General features: G+C 39.2%; 1 protein-coding gene across 1 annotated transcript in view; it reads left to right on the top strand.

The window, feature by feature from the left end:
- Positions 1–154: 154 nt before the first annotated feature.
- The window catches only part of LOC139745005 (uncharacterized), a 176285-nt gene continuing 154820 nt past the window's right edge, over positions 155–21619 (top strand). The window contains exon 1 of the mRNA XM_071655409.1: positions 155–384. The gene's annotated coding sequence lies outside the window, so the exon portion shown is untranslated. The remainder of the gene's footprint in view (positions 385–21619) is intronic.

Here is a 21619-nt window from a genome sequence, read left to right as displayed (position 1 = left end):
ATTACAAACGAGCCAATCGGGACAGCGTTTACTGGATGCGTTATTCGCACTTCCGGGTGTCGTAGCAGAGGACGTCTGCAGCAAGGCCAAATGAAACAAATGCCCTGAGCACCGAAACAAAATTAATCACTAATATCATTCATTATCAGCTACATTGAAAGAGATGGTAGAAATCGACTAAGATATAATAGACTGAGATTTTTAGCAATCATTTTTTAAACTGGTTTCCGTAAACGTGCTTGCTGAGCTATGCATTTAGCCCAAAAAGAGATGGAGTCGATGGATTTGTGCACAGAATGATGTCATCGATAAAAGTGGGATTGGTGTGATAAATCCGGGCATCTGTCATGGCGCCCGTGGATAACCCGCATTTGAAGACGGAAGGTGAGTTGTCTCGAGCTGTTTACACTGATTTCTGTCGTCTTCACATCTCCTGTTTAAAATTTATCTCTGTGTAGGGTGTACCCACTTGTGTGTACACCCTGATGAATTGGCACGGATCCCGCTGAAATGGGCAAATGCCCTATTTTTCCTCAATAATACCCTACCTGGTTTACATGAAATATTGCTAGTGAGTGTGAGAAATTAAGTCATAGCAGGCGGAGTGAGTAGGTAGTAATCATACCAGCGGGTAGAAAGGGCCGTAGGGGGCCGGCGTTGACGATCGACTCCGTCTGCTAAAATTCTGGCTGCTCTACAATACAGCAAGCGTCAGCTTGGACGGAGCGATTAATCATGCTATCTAGTAACGTTAGTAGTTTTTTAGTATCTAAGTCGGCCCTAACTGCTTGATGGAGAAACTACCCAGGAATTCATTTATATAATAGATTTAGGCCGTGCTACTGTATTCTCAAGTTCTAGAACTGGACTAGGTCTAGTCTATTCTAGTCTACTAGTCTAGTAGAAGTCTATGTGATTGTTAGATACCAGCATCCAGCAGGGGTTCTAGTAGACAGAAAGATCTGTCTGTCCGGAGGACTCTTTTATATTTTTGCCATTAACGCTGTCCTCCGTAGACAACTGTAGTCTACAAGTTACACATTGACCACTTCAGGTTATTTACCTGTAGACTCTATAGTGAGGTGCCCGCACCTCGTCAGGGGCCCGAATACCGTCACCCCACTTAAAATTGTTTTAAGCGCACTAAACAAAAATTTATGCCCGGGACTGTGTTCAGTAAGCTTGAAACTTTGCAGGGCTACCACAACCAAGCAAATTGTGGTGAAAACCGAACAGTTTTTCGCGAAAATCTGAAATTTAATCGGAATACGTGTTATAAGTATCACCGCTGTCCCCGCACGCTTCTTTTACGTGTATGTCTATGGGAGCATCACGGTCACCCGCACACGTCTTTTACGTGCTTTGTCTATGGGAGCGTGGGTGACGAGTTGCGGGCCCCTTCCTTAGCGTGCAACTTTTTTGCATCGTTCGCGTTTGACGACGATAGCAGCAAATTTTCGATATCGATCAGTGAAATTGTGGTTCCATTGGAATTTTCAGCATTTTTCCCGTATGTGAGTTGGATTTCAAAGAATCTCAGTGGCGAAATGTGATTCAAATATGCGCAAACATTAACTATGACGAGGTGCGGGTCACCCAAGTATACCCCCCTCTAATTTCTCTTGATTTGTATGAACTCATGTTCGAATGTTCCAGTGCAGTGACGCCAGAGTATTGCACCTTGTCCCACGTCTACTGTACTTTTGATTTTATACGCGAGAAAGCCATTGATTGCATGAGGGTGGTCGATCTAAAAATAGGTGGTCTAGGCCAGGTAGGCCCAGGCCGTTGACCCGTCCATTGGACCATGGGTCAAAAAGATTAGGCACACTCGTGACATAGGCCCTGCCACTGTATGTCCGTACTATACTAATACTTTGGTGGCTTGCCTATACTCATCCCGGAATTTAGCCCCATCATGTGGTGTTCAACGGTACATGAAATATTTTAACAGCAGTGGGGCTTTCTTCCACAGCTTACTCGTGAGTACGGCCCCACCAAACGGCGTTTACACGCGATTGATACAGTGATTATATGGCTAATTTCCACAGCATAGCATCTTTCATCCTTCCTTTCTACAGACCTTTTGTTTTGTTTTTTCTCTTTTTCCTTTTCTTTCTCCCTATTTTCTCGCAAAGACTTCCTAATGTCCCTTGACTAATTTAACCGTTTACAACCTTGGCCTAATGCAACCCTACACCTTAACACTAAACCTAATCCAACCTTGCTTGCTATTAAGCATCCGTATATGGATGCACATGCACTACTTGCGATCGATACAGCGGCGGGGCTGATTTCCACAGCATAGCACCTTTCATCCTTCCTTTCTCCCATTTTGTCCTTTGTTCTTCCTTTTCTTTGCCCCTACTTTTCTCAGAAAGACTTCCTAATGTCCCTCACAATGCAATGTGTGTTAACTTTTTGAGGCAGCATGAAAACCAATACATGGGACTGCATAACGCTTATGCTATGGATTTTATGTTGGTCAAAAATGACAGTGATCTTGATTTTTCCCCTACATAACCGTGCGACAAATAATGCAGAAAAGATATTTGGAACACAGTATGGACATACTACCACAAGTCACATGCCGAAGTTTCATATTTGGGCAATGAAGAAAAATGTTAGAAAATAATACTTTAATAAACACCAAATTTTCTCTTTTGGAAAGTAAGTTTCGACATTAATTTCACACGTTTATCCTCAGTCAAACTCAAAATAACTAACATTTCAAGTTAGAGAATAGTTTCTCCTTCTAATTTGCTGTATAGATTTTATCATTTGATGGCTTCTGAGGTGACATGTTGGGATTGTCCTGCAACACTTCCCCGGCGGTTTTGCATAAACACATTGTTTACTTTATGCAAATCAGGTAGCGAGGTCAAAAGCTCTTGGCGAGTGAATTCACCGTATCACTGAGCCTGTAGCAGACCCTAGAAGGCCCACCCGGCTCCTCTCCTCTGATACACAGCGCAGGTTTTTGTGCATAAGTGTGCAGGTTGTGCAGGTTTCATCAGAGAGGTTTGGTCATGACGGCTGGGTTGTTTACGTTAGCAGGCGATGACCTTCCATGATAACTTCCGGGTCAGCTAAAAAGCGACTTCTCGCTGAGCCATTATCAATAGCAAGCTCTGATACCAGACCCTGTAGGTGATCTCAGAACCTGACCTGATCGGACCTGACTGGATCACCTTTTGTCTCTTTATACTGAGCTGAAAGGCTGCTCGAGGTTGCTCGAGGTTGCTATCTACCACAAGGCTTTAGAACCCCTTTTTGCTTAGTTTTGAAATGGGCTGTAATCTCTTGAGTGTTAATGATCCCATGCTCCCTGTACTAACTAGTACTAGGGGTCCTTGGTCAGCTATCTAGTTGCCTGCTTGGCTTGGTACCTGGTAAGTTATATCTTCTGGCCAGTCTGGCTCATTGCCTCCAACAGACTTCTCAGTGCGTTATCATTTTAGCGGCTAGGCCCCTCTGATATGCAGGCAGTAGAGTCTGATGCACACCAACACAGGGGTCTCAATTGATGCGATCAGAAAAACATTAATGAAATACAATATGATCTCATGGAACATCTATTAGTATTAAAAAACAAACATACTGGGCTTTGGTGCACATTGCCTCTTAAAGAGCATAGAGGCAGAGGTAGAATCAGGCTCCATGTATATGTGGAGGCCTGGGCTATAAGTCTTTGTGATCTCAACAAGCATTTAAAGAAAAAAAGAAGAAGAAAAAAAAAACATCTTTCCATAATGCTGGAAGAACACTGACACAAGCTGTAGACCAAGAATCTTCAATGGCCCCAAACACAACTTTTTTTGCCTATTGACGTGGAAGTTTTTGCGCATTTCACATGACCAGAAACTAGTGTGAAAATAAAAGCACACAAATATGTGTGGTTGCTGTATCTGCCACTTCATAATGTCTTGATTCTACGGAACTAAAAACTCACAAAATTAGTCTTACTCAGCTGAGAGGAAAAAATTGTGTGAACATATTGTAATACAAAGGAACAGGTTAATGCATGTCATTCAAGTCACGTATACAGTATATCTGTATGTCATATGTACAGGGTATGTACATGATTTACAGTACATGTCTGTATAAATGTGGAGGAGTTGGTAATGAACTGAATCCATGACAGAAACTTACAATCCTTCAGTCTTACAACAGTTTTATTGCAATCAGTTTTTAAAGGACAAGTTCACCTTCATAGACATTTGAGTTTAGTGAATGCAGCAGTATTAGTAGAACACATCAGTAAGAGTTTGAGGAAAATCGGACAATCCATTAAAAAGTTATGAATTTTTAAAGTTTCTGCTTACTCAGGGCTGGATGAGAAGACTACTATAGCTTGTGATGTCACATGAGTACAACCATACAAAGAAAGATTAAAGAAAATTCAACATATATTCACTTTTCTCGCACAACAAAAGAACACTTGACTTCTCTCTTTCAGAAGGCAGGGGGTATATTATTACCCTTTATATGTCAGTAACAAGTCAAAGAAATGTGCACTCTTTTCAAAAAGTAAAGTTTTATGAAATTCTCTTTTTATTTTCTTTATGTTGTTGTACGCATATCCATATGACATCATACACTGTAGTAGTCTTCTCATCCAGCAGTGACTGTGCAGATACTTAAAATATTTGTAACTTTTGAACGGATTGTCCGATCTGCCCCAAACTTTCACTAATGTGTTCTACTAATATTGCTGCATTCACTCAACCCACATGTCTATCAAAGGTGAACTTGTCCTTTAAAGTGCAATATCCACAACATGTACACATTTGTATGGCTAACTGGCTGTTCCTGGTTACTGTAGTATTTACTGTTGTACATAGTCCTGTTTTTGTTGTTTTTTTTTTTGTTTGTTTTTTTAAATTTTATTTAAGAGAGACAAGAGAAGTAACTGATATGGAAGAGAAGAGCCTTGTGATTATAAAACTCTGATGGTAGGACCTTGCGTGTTTTGTTTTGGTTTTTTTTTGTCAGGTTATGAGCTGAGAATCAATTAGGCATGCGCTAGGCTATAATGCTATGATCCCTTTACTGTGTGCCTATACTTCCTTGTGGGGTCATTTCATGCCTGTATTACAATCCTTGTGGAAAGCTTCTTCCTTGTACTCTGAATAAGAGATTCAATAACAGTCTGCATTTTGCATGTCAGGACTCCTGTTGGATGTTCAAGATATGTTTTTTGTCATCTTTTCACAGGTGTAGATGCTTTTTACATTGTACAGTAGAAAATGTAAGGATGCATCACAAGAACTTTCCATGTAAAAAAAAAAGTGCAATTTTTAGCACGGAGAGATGTCATGTAGGCCTACAGTGTAAAGTTCTTGCTATTGCTAAATTGATTGAGACATTATTTGAAACTACTTCCTGTTGCACACCTGTAACAGGAATTAGACATTTGAATTGACATAAAAATGTATTATGCTATGAAGGTTGCGTGTTCATCTTGATGATATTCCTCTTGATACATGCACATGAATATTTCCATTTCTTGAAAATTGTTACACATGACTTTGCACTGTTAAGATAAATGAAGTTCATGTCCAATATAAGAGTTGTGAATTATTTTATTTTCTGATCAATGTGATAGAAAATGTCTGCATAAAGTTTATGTTTGCTTGTTAGTTTGTTTGTTTGTGTGTGTGTGTGCTTACCCATGGTGTAAAATGAGGACACCTACGAACTTTACATTTAAACCCAGGACACATTAGCCCTTTTTACACTTGTGTTTCTTAACCCCGGACTTTCTCTGACCCAGGACTATCGTTAGTCCTGTACCAATTTTTTCAGCTTTTTACACTCGCCAATTAGTCCCGTACTAAGCTCTTGTCCGGGGCTAAGGAAAAAATTGACCTTTTTACACTCGTGAATATTTCTAAGTCCGGTACTTTCCAAACCACATGAATATTCATGATTACGCTGTGTACTGTACACGTACACGCATGCACCGGCAGCACTTGATTACCTCGTTTCTGATTGGTCAGTGAGGGTCGGACTTCGTCTCCGTCGCTTAGCCCAGGATTATTTTTTCATTCTGTTTACGGGCAAGTCCAAGATAACACGCGCGTTACGTATGGGACATTCAGAGACTTTTATGACCTGAAAAATAGTGTTAATGGCTTTTGATCACGGGCAAGTCCAAGATAAGGTCCCCTCAGAAGGCAAAATTTCATCTTTGCTCAATATTGACATGTTTGGTATCATTTTGAAGCTTATGAGTTGAAGTTTTGATTTCCGTGGAGGAAAAAATGATATTATGTAAATTTATGCAAATTTCAAGGGCTTCATTTGCATATATGTGAAACACAGCGTTACGTATGGGACATTTATAAAAATTCATATTAATTCAAAGGAAAGCAAATAATATTTGATTAATATGTGGACATAAGAAGTTCATCACATAGTATAACTTGGTATGAAAATTTAGGGATTATGCAAATGATTATGCAAATTAGCTCGTGTCCTATCATGAGATGTCCCATACGTAACAAAATGAGGTCATTTTTTTAGGTTTTTTCTGAAATTGCTAAGGTTATTTTAATGCCCTTTTGGAAAGTTCTAATTTATTGTTTAGAGAAATGAAATACCAGAGAAAAAAGAAAAAAAAGTAAAAGAACTATTTTTTATTAGGCATTGAAATAATGTTACGTATGGGACAAATGCGTTACGTATGGGACATCCTCATACATGTTGCATGTGAATGCATGTAGCTAGCTGGGAAGGTCTCTCAGTACACAAATGGTCAATCATCCTGAAGAAAGCATCCCAACATTGTAGCTACTTCTTGAGTTATAGACACTTGAAACAATACATGAACTTGACTGAACAATTTTCAGAAAGGGGGAGGGGAAAATGGCAAAACACACAATGAAAAACCAGCATTAAAGGGATGGTTTAGTTTTTTGTAGAAATGGGGATTCAGTTTTCAACATTTAAAGAGATGATTGGAAACCAATTATATGAATTACTTAAGAGCATAAAATCCTAAGACTAGAGGAATTCAAAGTTTAGGTGACGGAGATCCAATTTGAAATGGTTGTGATATATATAGAAAACAAAATAAAAAGTAAAATGATTTTTTTTTCAATGCAAGTGATACACAAATTGTCCTTATTCAGTTTTCAGTAGTAGCCACAACAAAATTCATGGGTATACATACTGAGGTGTGACTCGAATCAATGACCTGACTGCTAGACAGACATCATATCTACTCAATCACTGGGGTTCCACGCAGCAGGTATTCCTTATTTATTAAACTTAATATTTCTTGTGTCAAGTTGTTTTTTATTGAAACTAAATGGCAAACTGCCCTTCATCAATGGAAGTAAACACTTTAAACTACCAGGTATTCAATTTTTCAGTAGTAACTGTCCTGATAAAAATAGGGCATACATACTCAGGTTGGTCATAAAAAATATAGAATATGATTGAATGTGATTATGATGGTAAATATCTGGGGAATATTGTTCCCTTGTCAATCTGGATCAGTATTTGAGTAATTTCCACTGATTCCACCTCAATAATTATGCAAAAATTTGTTTATGGGTATTTTGCAAAATTATTTTGCAAAATACCCATAAACATGCTTCTCCACACACTAAACGAATGGGGGACAAAGGGCATGCATACCCAGGTTGGTCATAAAAGCATAAAAATGTGATTGAATATGATTATGATGGTGAATATTTGGGGAATATTGTTTCCTTGAAAATCTGGATCAGTATTTGAGTAGTTTCAACTGATTCTACTTCAATGATTATGCAAAATACCCATAAACATGGTTCTTCACACACTAAATGAATGGGGGACAAACTGTCCCATACGTAACTGTCCCATACGTAACACGTCATGTCTGTCTTTAATTAGAACCTGTAATTAGAGCTTTTTGCCTAATGACATGAAACTTACCTATGATAATCTTGAGTGTTGTGACTTTCATCACAGTGAGTTACAAGTTGTAGAATGGTATACTTTCAGAGAGTTTTGAGGTTGAAAAAAATGTTCAAAAAAACAAAAATTTTCTGGTCCCATACGTAACGGCACACATTTTCTCTTCTAGAATTTAATTGTCATGGTTATTTTTCTCAATTTTTTACATGATTATACTTCTCCTAGATATCAATCACCATGATAAAGTTCAATATGATCAAAGGCCATTAACACTATTTTTTAGGTCATAAAAATCTCTGAATGTCCCATACGTAACGTGCGCGTTATCTTGGACTTGCCCTCATATTAAACTTTATCATGGTGATTGATATCTATGAGAAGTATAAACATGCAAAAAATGGAGAAAAATGACCTTCACAATTATATTCTAGAAGAGAAAATATGTGCCGTTACGTATGGGACCAGAAAAATTTTGTTTTTTTGAACATTTTTTTCAACCTCAAAACTCTCTGAAAGTATTTCATTCTACAACTTGTAACTCACTGTGATGAGAGTCACAACACTCAAGATTATCACAGGTAAGTTTCGTGTCATTAGGCAAAAAGCTCTAATTACAGGTTCTAATTAAAGACAGACATGACGTGTTACGTATGGGACAGTTACGTATGGGACAGTTTGTCCCCCATTCATTTAGTGTGTGAAGAACCACGTTTATGGGTATTTTGCATAATTATTGAAGTAAAATCAGTTAAAACTACTCAAATACTGATCCAGATTGTCAAGGAAACAATATTCCCCAAATATTCACCATCCTAATCATATTCAATCATATTTTTATATTTTTATGACCAACCTGAGTATGCATGCCCTTTGTCCCCCATTCGTTTAGTGTGTGGAGAGACATGTTTATGGGTATTTTGCAAAATAATTTTGCAAAATACCCATAAACAAATTCTTGCATAATTATTGAAATGGAATCAGTTGAAACTACTAAAATATTGATCCAGATTGACAAGGGAACAATATTCCCCAAATATTTACCATCATAATCATATTTAATCATATTCTATATTTCTATGACCAACCTGAGTATGTACAAGTGTATGCCCTATTTTTATCAAGATAGTTACTACTGAAAAATTGAATAGTTTAAAGTGTTTACTTCCATTGATGAAGGGCAGTTTGCCATTTCCTTTCAATAAAAAACTTGACACAAGAAATATTAATTTTTATAGATAAGCAATACCTGCTGCGTGGAACCCCAGTGATCGAGTAGATATATGATGTCTGTCTAGCAGTCAGGTCATTGATTCGAGTCACACCTCAGTATGTATACCCATTAATTTTTTCGTGGCTATTATTGAAACCTGAAGAAGGACAATTTGTGTATCACTTGCAATAATAAAAAAATCATTTTACTTTATTTTTTTTTAATATTTATATCACAACCATTTCAAATTGGATCTCCATCACTAAACTTTGAATTCCTCTAGTCTTAGGATTGTATGCTCTTTAGTAATTCATATAATTGGTTTCCAATCATCTCATTAAATGTTGAAAACTGAATCCCCATTTCTACAAAAAACTATACCATCCCTTTAATGCTGATTTTTCATTGTGTATTTTGCCATTTTCCCCTCCCCCTTTCTGAAAATTGTTCAGTCAAGTACATGTATTGTTTAAAGTGTCTATAACTCAAAAAGTAGCTACAATGTTGGGATGCTTTCTTCAGGATGATTGACCATTTGTGTACTGAGAGACCTTCCCAGCTAGCTACATGCATTCACATGCATTATGTATGAGGATGTCCCATACGTAACGCATTTGTCCCATACGTAACATTATTTCAATGCCTAATAAAAAATATTCCTTTTACTGTTTTTTCTTTTTTCTATGGTATTTAATTTCTCTAAACAATAAATTAGAACTTTCCAAAAGGGCATTAATATAACCTTAGCAATTTCAGAAAAAACCTAAAAAAATGACCTCAATTTGTTACGTATGGGACATCTCATGATAGGACACAAGCTAATTTGCATAATCATTTGCATAATCCCTAAATTTTCATACCAAGTTAAACTATTTGATGAACTTCTTATGTCCACATATTAATCAAATATCATTTGCTTTCCTTTGAATTAATATGAATTTTTATAAATGTCCCATACGTAACGCTGTGTTTCACATTTATGCAAATGAAGCCCTTGAAATTTGCATAAATTTACGTAATATAATTTTTTCCTCCATGGAAATCAAAACTTCAACTCATAAGCTTCAAAATGATACCAAACATGTCAATATTGAGCAAAGATGAAATTTTGCCTTCTGAGGGGACCTTATCTTGGACTTGCCCTTACACTCACTTGCTTGGCACCGCAATTGCGGTGCTAACCCTGCTATTTTGCAGGGCCAGATAGTACGGGATTATCAGTGGGGCTAGCCCACTTTGGCAAAAATGAGTGTAAACAGAAAGTGGGTTAAGGATAGTCCCGTACCAACGGTGGGGCTAAGGCCCCCCCACCCCCTTACCCCCACCGTTGGTACGGGACTAAGCAAAAATTTACAAGTGTAAAAAGCCCTATTGATAGAGAACCGAGGACATCCTTGGTACGCAGACCATTCCAAACGGTCTGCTTTTGCATGCTTTTGCATGTAGGGGCACATGTTTGTAGGTCCTCGATTAGCATTATTGTAGTAAGTCTTCAGTTGGATGGTATGAGTCCTCGGTTGACAAGAGTCCTACTTAAGGTGTGATCACACATTGCTGGTTTACATGGTGGTTCATGGTGGTTCGGCAAATCGTCTTGCGCTGCCAAAGACCGTGTTCACACCGTACACAAACTCTGATCATCTGTCACTCATCCGCCATAAACCTGGAGAACAGCGGAGAACCGCCAGAAAAATTAAACATTATGTTTAATTTTTTGTGGTGGTCTTGGCGGTTAGAAATGGACCTTTTCAAAACGCCATCCACCGTGTAAAGAACGGCTCCTCCGTGTTTGCATCGCAAAATCCGTGATAATACTGTGTCAACACCGCCATAACTTTTCATGCAGAAACAAATGTAGAACTTAAAAGAGAATAATGTCTCCGGCGACACTTCATGGCGGAGCAATAAAAAAATGGGGAAACAAGCAAAGATGAACCTATAATACTAGATCGGGTAAATATTGTATTGAATGCTAAAGTTTCATTACTCTTTTATTTTAACACATGGAGTAAAACAGAAAATTTAATATTCAAAAAGTTGGTAGGTTTGTTGAATAGTAGCCTGTACATTAGTTACTTTAAAAGGCGTGTGCATAATTTTGTGAAAGCTTGATAGCTTAAAAGATGGCCAGCTACGTGAACTTGTAAGTCATACACAGAAGACTTACATTGTATAAATTATGTAAATATGTTTGGTTCTGCTTTTGTGATTATGTATGCTTTTTTGTAAGAGTATCATATGTTGATACAGACATGTTGAAACTGAAGAGAGTAGAGGGAAAAGCGATGTTGAAACTTGAAAAAAAACCACACCAATATTATGTTTTGTGAACCTGTAAATAAACAGGAAACTGTGTAGATATATAACTATATATATTCTTCTTTGATATACTATGTACTTGTATGTATGGCATGTCCTTTTATTGACTGTTGTTAGAGATATGTGAAAACTTAATTAAGAAAGGAAAAAAAGAGATGTTGAAACAAGCAAGTACTTCTACATCACTTGATATAATAAACCTGTAAATGAACAGGAAATTTGTACCGGTAAACTATGTTGGATTCTGCTTTGACATCTTTTTAATTTTAAAAGTTAAAAGAGAGAGAAAAAAAGCATGTTGAAACTTAAAGACAATTGCTTATTGCATCACCTATGTCAATCTGTTATACAGAGGGTGTTACAACGTTTCACAATTTCTTTTGAAATTCTCTTTTTGTACCTAAAAAAGCAATACCTCCTTGTAGTAACCCATTGAAGACGAGTGAAAGGGCTCTGGTTGCATCCAACTAAAAGGGCTTGGTATGGACTCCTCCACCTTTCGGGGAGATTCGTGTTACTAACGCGCCAATCCACATTAGCGCCTTGTTCAAAACATTATGAGAACGTACTGGTCACATCGCGTTTGAGTGCTTTCCGCCATCGTTCACGGTTCACGGCGGTTTGAGAACGGCCATGAACCGCCATCTGAACCGGCGATGTGTGATCACCCCTTTACACACAGGTCCTCGGTTATATGGTAAAATTCTTATGGATAAAACAGGTCCTCACTTTCCACCGCCGTAGACGCATACACACATGTGTGTGTTTGTGTGTGTTTAAGATTTGACAGTCCTGATCCACATGGACTCCATGCTTTTTTGATACATTCCAGCGTATGACTGTGCAGGTACTGTTTACATTGAAATAGAAACACAATCAACTAGTGTATGGTCTAAAGTAGTCTCATATACCATAAAAATATCACATCGGGCAGAGTTGCAGTATCAGCACTTTATCCCCGTCAGAATGAAGGCAGATCTGATCTGATAAATCATGCAGACAGTCATGGCTCACATTTGTAACCAGGACATGTACTGCACATTGTTGCTTCTCCATCTGGAATCTGTTTCTCAAGTAGTAGAGACCCAAGTCAAATCTACAAATTTTATAGACTTTGTAAACCACTGTGAGCAGTAATGAGTGTTTATATTTAATCTTTTAACAAAAGCAGGCAAACATTTTCTTTCCCATGCCTCTTTTGGTACATTTACATGTATGCTCAGTTTTTTGGGGCCACAATCAGCGTTTTGAAACATGATTAGTGCAAAACGTGGACTTGTGTCTGTGCTCATTTTGCAACGCTATTTCAAAATGTCATTTCAAAATGCATAATAAGGTGTGTTTATGATATGATTCATGGGGTCATCCCACGAGACCGACACCCACGAGTCATACGGTCCACGAGACCAACATCAAAAATAGGTCCATGAGTCATACAGCCCACGAGTTATACGGCTCATGAGTCATACAGCCCATGAGTTCGACACTACACAGAACAGGCTCACGAGACCGACACTATGTAAACAAAGCCCATGAGACTGACACTACGCAATAAAGGCTCACGAGACTGATACTAGGCAAAGAAAGCCCACGAGACCGACACTAGGCAAAGGAGGCTCCCGAGACTGACACTAGGCAAAGAAAGCCCACGAGACCGACACTAGACGAAGAAGGCTCACGAGACCGACACTAGGCAAAGAAGGCTCACGAGACCGACACTAGACGAAGAAGGCTCACGAGACCGACACTAGGCAAAGAAGGCTCACGAGACCGACACTAGGCAAAGAAGGCTCACGAGACCGACACTAGACGAAGAAGGCTCACGAGACCGACACTAGGCAAAGAAGGCTCACGAGACCGACACTAGACGAAGAAGGCTCACGAGACCGACACTAGACGAAGAAGGCTCACGAGACCGACACTAGGCGAAGAAGGCTCACGAGACCGACACTAGGCAAAGAAGGCTCACAAGACCAACAGGATGAACAGTGCCATCTACTGTATACGCTATATATTTCGCGGGGGTTTTATTTTCGCGAATTTCGCGAGTCGGGAGCTATTCGCGAAATTAACAACACGCGAAAATATTACCTTCCAAAATGAATCCCTTGCCTTGATGATACGAACATTTCAGTACTAACGTTAGTATACAATTTGTACCATGTCATGGCTTACCGAACAGACCAACTGGCTAAGCTTGTTTACGTACATAACACGTCCACGTCTACTTACGAATACTGTAGAGAGCCAATCCAGTATCGCAAGGGGACCACTCGTCAGAAATCTAGCGTGATGGACTTAACCACTTCAAAAATGTTGAATTCTAACTTACTAGTTCGCAGAGTTTGGTAAGTTTTTTTATGCAGTGTATAACTAGTATCATTCTTATTTGCTAGTAAGTTGAAAATTCACACTTTCTTTGCCAATTCATATTTTCTCTGGTCCCCCCATCGCGAATTCAACCACTCGCGAAAATGTGTGACAGCGGCAATTCGCGAAAATTTATGTACGCGAAAATTATAGCGTATACAGTACATGTATGTCAATTACAAGTCCATAATGTCTCTGTACAGGGTGTTCCATGAAGGGGAAAAACTTGCGGGTGCAATTTTGTCACGCTATCGAGGGAGAGATTGTACATGTAACTACAGTTGAACCTCTCTTATCCGGCCTCCCTTTATCCGGATCTCTCTATTATACGGACACAATCTCGCCGTGATTTTTTTTTAAATAATTACGGGAGGAAAGGGGGATTCCCAACTCCTTGAGAACTCCTACACAAATACACATGAATTACCGTACATATTACTTCCAACATGATTAACATACATTACATCAAATTTCCTTCCAAATTGCTTACCTTCAGACATTTTAACATCCCCAAACATCCCCAAATCATCGCAAGAACATGAACAGATTATGCGCTCGAGTCCTCTCATATCGCATTGCCACATATAGGTCCATACACAGCCGTCGATATGACTAGATAGACATGCATTGTTTCGAGTCATTGGCTGAGCAACGAATGATATTGAATACTCAAAAATTGTTCACACACAGTACACACACACAACCTTGGGCCCGGTACGGTATTAGGTAGTAGCTGTCTGTTACTGAGTGTAACAATGAAAATGTTGCAGTATACACATTACTACAAGTGGTACAATGGGCTACATCAGTACATGTGTATGTATATGTACATGTATAAAGCATTGAGTCTCCCGTATCTGGCTAAATCCCTTATCGGGATGAGCCCCGGTCCCGACTTGTCCGGATACGAGAGGTTCAACTGTAATTGAACAGCACCATCTAAGTATATCAGCAGCATCAAGCATGTTTTTTCTACACATGTGGCTTTTAGGGAGCAGTTCTATGACGCTACGGGAGCGACTTTGTAACCGATTATTTTTTTTTGAATAAAATTGTACGCCTACTCTTCATGGGAACCCCCCCCCCCAAAAAAAAAAAAAAAGAAAAAAAAAAGAGAATGAATAAAAGAGGGCAAGAACAATGTATGGTTTCATTTTAGATCTGCGATTATAATACAATAATGCCATTGTGTTATTTTTAATAGGCTTTCCCCCTTTCTAGGTAGAAGATGGATGGGTGTTAAGTTTTTTCCCCTTTTCTTTCTTGCTTCGCTAGTTAAGTAGGCCTTATTAGATATCCTACCTGCCTGCTAAGATGTTTTAGAGTTCAATTTTTACCCCTGTAACTATAATGTATCCGCATTCAATGGATGATAACATTTTATATCACTGTGATTCACCTCGATTTGTGGCTTGTGTTTGTAAAATTATTCTCCTCATAACGGTACATTTCTGATGAAATGGAATAGCTGTTTTTATGGATGCATCTCCTTTTTCCAAATCCTTAATGCTACCTTAATAGGTGATTACTTTATTTTCTGTGAATTTATAAATACTAAATCAATACCTTTGCAGATGACTATGCCCCCTCCAGATCATGTAAGGCAGGTGTGCACTGCAACATTGACCATTTTGCGAAATATTTCCTTGTAAACTTCATTTCACAGCTAGGTATTTTTCTAGTTGGCTGATCTGAATGTCCACATTATTTTTTTTTTCCGAGTAAGTGTATATTGTGTTTTGCGGAAAGGGAAATGAGGGTGTTTTGGCATTTTTTTAATTCATGTGGAAAGATCTAATGCATGCTTATACTGAATTTTGTTTATTTTTTCACAAACACTCACACACACGAAGACAATTAAAGGTCTTAAACATTTCTTAGGGGGTGAGGGAGGGCAACAGATGGGGTAACACCCTGGCAACCTTTTCCCATAGATCTCTCATATCTTCCTTATGCCATTATCTGGACACCCTATACAATCAATTGGTCTATAGGTGACGCTGTTCATCCTGTCGGTCTCTCGAGCCTCTTTTGCGTAGTGTCGGTCTCGTGGGCTTTGTTTGCGCAGTGTCGGTTTCGTGCAAACCATGTGTATGTTGTATCTTGTCTGGAGGCGCAGATATCTTACTTTGCAATACCATAAGGCAGTGTCCTCACCCGTAGTCACCTGGAGGTGTGCATGCAGATCTTTTTACCCGCAACCATGTTTAGGCCCTGTCACACCTTTCCGGGCAAGCTATGCATTCTGTTGCGTGTAGGGATTTTCCAGCATACCGGGAATTTCTGAGGGCGAACAAGGATTTGGGCGAGTCAGTGCATGTGTCTTACTTGCTGGACGCGTTTTACTTAAATTTTACTTGCGGGTATCCTGTGTGACCTTTGTACCAGTCGCGTGGGGGCTGACAACTCAGTGAATTAATTCCTCTGAGGGAATGACAGAAGTCCCACGGAATGTCATTATCTTGGCTGCATACGGGGACTGCGAAGTACCTGCGTGTGAGTTGCGTGTGAAGTGCTGCCGCTAAGGGCCTCCTACTGGCGTTCTGCGTGGACCTCTCCGGGCATCCCAGCGACTCACCCGGAAAAAGTTTTGGTCATGCTCAAAACTTGGCTGCGGTTAAATCGGACTTGCATGAGCACCTCCGGGCAAGTACAGGCGAGATACGCGCTAGGTACTGTCAGGTGCGGACCAACTGCGGAGAGCTCCAGGGAGCAAATTTGTTTCCCCGCAAGTCAAGCCGCAAAACTTCCCCAGATACGCTATAACAAGGCCTTGAGCATGCTCAAAACTTGTTCCGAGTGAGTCGTGGGGTTTGCTCACAGAGGTACACGCAGAATACCAGTAGGAGACTCTTACCGGCAGCACCTCACAGGAGTTGGCTCTCACGCAGGTCACACGGAATGCACGCAAGAAGAAGCTAAGTACCACGCGTCTAGTAGGTAAGAAATAAATGCGAAAATTGCAAACATTCTTGTTCGCCCGCGGAAAATCTTCTACGTGCTGGAAACTACCTCCTCGCCACAAGCCCGCGTAGCTCGCCCGGAAAGGTGTGACACGGCCTTTAAGATAGAGTAATTTCAGGCAAATAGCATGAGTGTTTTAAAGGTCAAGGTCAAAGTCTGTGTGTTTGTTCTTGTATTTCCTCTTCTTCTTGAATTGCAGACATGGAAATTTATTATTTCAATCCGAAGAAACAATCAGTTGAAATAATCCATGACTCAATTGGCATGTAAAGTCAGAAGTCAAGTGAAAAGCTAAGAGTTTCTTACCTTGAATACAATATTATGAATCAAAAATTGTGGTTAGACTACAATGTGCATTTCTAAATGTAAGGATGGAAAAAAAAGGATATAAATTTCACATTTCTTGGCTTAGATAAAAAAGATTTGAGTTCATGGTAAGGTAGTAGTTGTTTTTACTCACTGTATAGGAAAAAAAAAAGGAGTGCTCAGTTCTCTATCCAGTCTTATTGTAGTTTGTCTGCCTGTTTTGCAGAAAGACATGTTATCCAGTATTGGGATGTCACCTCTGCCTCTTCTATATCATAGTACACAAATAGTGAATGGTCACGAGTGCGATGGTACAAGATTACACACGAGGTGAAAGATAGAGGTGCTCTATTCAACGAGGCGAAGTGGAGTTGAATAGTGCGCCTCATCTTTCACCTCGTGCGAAATCTGGTTCCATTGCACGAGTAGACCATACACTATTTGTTTTATACAACACCTTGAACGTCAACAGATTTGGTACCGTACTCACAGATTCTTGAATTTAGCACAGAAATGGCAACCATTTTCCGTGAAAGACGAATGATTAGCCTCACAGTCGCAGTCACCGTGTACGTACGTATGCGAAACAAAGTTGTTTACAAAAATGAGTGACAAATGTATGCGCTTGTAAGCGCGCTTGTAATTGTTAAGTGCGCGGCACATGTTTGTTTATTGTGACATCAGAGCAAATGCATCAGAGCCGTGCAATGGAACATTTTGCTCAAACAAAATTGCACTGCTGACAGCTACACATTGTAGAGCTTGCAATGGAACTTTTCACTAAATGTCACGTGATGGGCTATCGACCAATCAGATAGCGACATTCTAAGTAGGTGTTGTATAATAAATGCAGTCAGTTGAATTCAGTTAAGTCCATTTGTATCCAGTTCACATTCCTAAAATGATGACAAGGAAGACAAGCATCTAGGTATTGCAAAAAAACCCAACACAGAATTGCAATAACAACATTTGGATAACAGTTTCTTATTAATTAAGTAATATGACATCACGGCCCTGGGAATTTCAGACTCTATATAATTCATTACTAAAAAGCATGAAGGGTTTCTTTGAGGCAGTTCCACTTGATGTAATATTCCAAAGTGTCAATAGCACTGTATGTGAAATGTTGTAACTTCAGAAAAACTATATATTTTGAAGAAAGTTGCTGGGCATCTGTACTGAAAACTGCCCTATACTTTGCTGGAAAAATCAAACTGGAGTGCATTATTTCTTCCTTGAAATGAAGTTAGCTTTGAGAATGCTCAAAAGCTGTTGATGCAGTTGCATACAATAACAAGCATTTAAAGCCAATCATTTTTTTTTTTTTTTTGATAGTGCAGATTTTCATTGCAGCATGAATGAAAAGGTTAAAAAAGGCTTTAACTCGCCCATTACTTTCCCAATAAGAATGCATGTAATAGTAATGGAGATACCACAAAATAATTTTATGATTTGTTTTATTTTTGCAAGTGCACTAATCATGTGTTGTTGTATTTCTCTTCACCTGCTTGAAAGTACAATGAGGTTTGCAATCTACAAATCAACATGGGTAACAATATTGATTTGAAATCATCTGCTCCCAATACATACCTTTAATATATAATGCTAATATGTCTGACAACACATCAGCCAGTGTGCATACTTTGTTGGTGAGTGTGGCTTGGAATATGTGTGTGGCTTGATGGCCTGCCTACCTGCCTGCATGATAGCATGGACCTACACCAAATACTGGTGTAGTCTGCTTGTCATCTCCTCATACCAGGCTAAATGATGTGGGTCATCATCTCTCTGATATCTGAAGAAACAAAAGTTTTTCATGTGTTTCATATAGTAGGGACCTACATTGTACATCTAGATCACACCAAAATATTTCTCCGTAACTGCAGGAGTTGAGGAGTATACTGCTTTGCTATTATTCATGAAAATGAAAGATGTTTTATACTATGTATATTTTCCAGATGTCATGTACATCACCATGAATAACTGAACATCACTGGGCATTCAGTGAAAAAAAAAAAATGTAGGTCATGGAGAAATCAAATGTTGTAAATGTGACCCTGCATCACAAAACCAACTAAAAGTCGCAGACATGGATTTTTAGTTAACCCGTTCCCTACTGAATTCTGAAAAACTCATAGACATAATACACAGGCCATCAGGTGCCCGCAAGGAACGGGTTAAGGGCAGATTCTGAAAGAGTAGACGCTAAGATTTAAAATGATGTACTGTATAACTCAATTCAAATGGACCCACGTAACCTATCTAAATACAATGTACTTAACTCTTAATGTGCCAGGCCCAAAACCCCTAACGTGCCAGAGGTTTTTACCTAACGCTAGAACGTTTCGAGACTGGACTGACAATGAAATTTAAAACCGCCATATCTCTGAAACTATTGACTGTTTTGAATTGAGTTCTACACAACATATGTCAAGAAATGTTTGCTCTTTCGTGTCATGCAGTCAGTTTGCCACAATATCTATGTGAATTTGAAATATTGCAGAAATATTTGATACATCAAAAAAAATATAAATTTTTGTGTAGTATGGAAAAAAAGAGTCAGTCTTGTTTTTTCTTCAATGGAATGCTCCCTTGACTCTGTGAGAAAGTTTTAGAGCAACATTTCCTCTTTCAAATGATAACAAAATTGCCTTCTAGAATTGTATGATTCCAAAGATACTAGCAGTTTATTTTGTCTTGGCAATTTCTCTTTCTGCCTCAGTAATTCATTCCCAAAACTGAGTCCTTTAGTCCCAGATCCTGTATTTGAAACTAAAGTAATTGTCCCGGGCCCTGGAATAGTGTCTTTTGTCCACCTGAGAAGGAAGAACCTGCTGATCCTCCTTTTGTCTACGTGAACCGCGGGCGGGCGTACTCTATTGAAATCGGCAGGCCTTTGTCCACGTGCAATTCCTATGCTAGCGTGGGGATGATTAGTGACGTTCACCAAAACAAAAGGATGAAAGACTTGACTGACGAACGAAAGCTGACCTTCTTTGAGGGACAAAATCAAAGCAGCTTCCCGCAGGACAGCGCCCAAGCGGAACGATGCGAGTGGATACGAACCGCATCTAGACAATACACGCAGAGTCAATAGCATACACACGTGTGGTTTACCTATGAGACTTTTGATCCATACACATTTCGCAGAGGGTGCACCCGCTGCGGACATTCCCGATGTGAGAAAAATACATCTAGCGGAAAAATTGTGTATTTACTCAAAATTTTCCAATGTAAGCATGCTCATATTTTTAGTGGAAACTATGGCTATGCTAATCAGCTACCAGTACATATCATTGGCAGTTGCTTGGTGTAACACATTACGGTACCACAAGAACTTAAATGATCAATGCTTTTCTCGCTGTTCTTAGTCGCCGATCGGCGACCATGGCACCTCAGGACTAAGGTCGCCGTTCGGCAACCATGGCACATTAAGAGTTAAAGAAAGCACACGCTCTGGAAAAGTGGAAACTGAGAAAAGAGGCTCTGAAGTACAGGGTCTGTTCAAGCGCCTTATCTTTTACCAAGCCATACATTGTACTAGCATCTCTGTGAGATGAATAGGACCAAACACAGGATGTAAACCACCCAAGTAACAACAATGAAGGGATTTTCAGATTAAGCTGAAATTGAGCATGTTCTATTCACATATTCTGTCCATGATGAATGCTAACTTTCAAAGCAGTACTTTAATAGTGTTATCCTTTCAAAAGTTAATAGACTTGAAAGTGAAGAGTGTGCAAAGGATTTTGAGAAATGAAAAGGGGCCTCTAAGACATACCTGATCATTCTCCTTTCCCCAAAGAAAGGATTGTAGAAAAACTGCTGAAAACACACGTTTCCGGTTATGATCCCAAACTAAAGAACAATGTAGGAGAAGGATAGCTCTTTCAGAAACTAGAAAAGCACTCTGAGAGCACAGACCTCCACCAAGCACCTACTTTCCACTGATGATCTTGCTCTTGCATAGAGATCAGTGATTTCCACCCATAGGTATAGGTATGCATGCTGAAAAATTGCCCGATTTCCCAATAAAGAAGTCTTCGTTTTATACGTCATAAACCCTCAGCTGCGCGGCGCGCCTCGCTCTAGCAGAAACTAGAGCATGCACTTTAGTGTGCATATGAAAACATCAACTTCCAAGTTCATTGACCCTACCTGCCAAAATATAAAAAAATCCTTCATAAAATCCATAAACATTTCCAGATCACAACCAAAATTTAATCATCTATTCCTTATGTAATTTTCAACCTTTCCTGCAAGTTTCATCCAAATCCATGCATGACTTTTTGAGTTATTTTGCACCCGGACAAACAAACCAACGGTCACAAAAACATAACCTCCTCCCTTGGCGAAGGTAAATATGAAAAACTCAAGATTGACTTGGCTGACCCATTTCACCTTTCTCGAGTCCTCATGTAAAATCAAGGGGTGCGACTTTCTGTTGGTTTTGTGATGCAACTTTCTGTTGGTTTTGTGATGCGATTTTCTGTTGGTTTTGTGATGCGATTTTCTGTTGGTTTTGTGATGCGATTTTCTGTT

The sequence above is a fragment of the Diadema antillarum genome, unplaced genomic scaffold, assembly GCF_040938485.1.
Source record: "Diadema antillarum isolate AM-2024a unplaced genomic scaffold, OU_Dant_1.0 seq00001227_RagTag, whole genome shotgun sequence".
Taxonomy (NCBI): Eukaryota; Metazoa; Echinodermata; class Echinoidea; order Diadematoida; family Diadematidae; genus Diadema; species Diadema antillarum.
The sequence above is the reverse complement of the archived record's forward strand: the minus strand, read 5'-3'. Positions and strand labels throughout refer to the sequence as shown.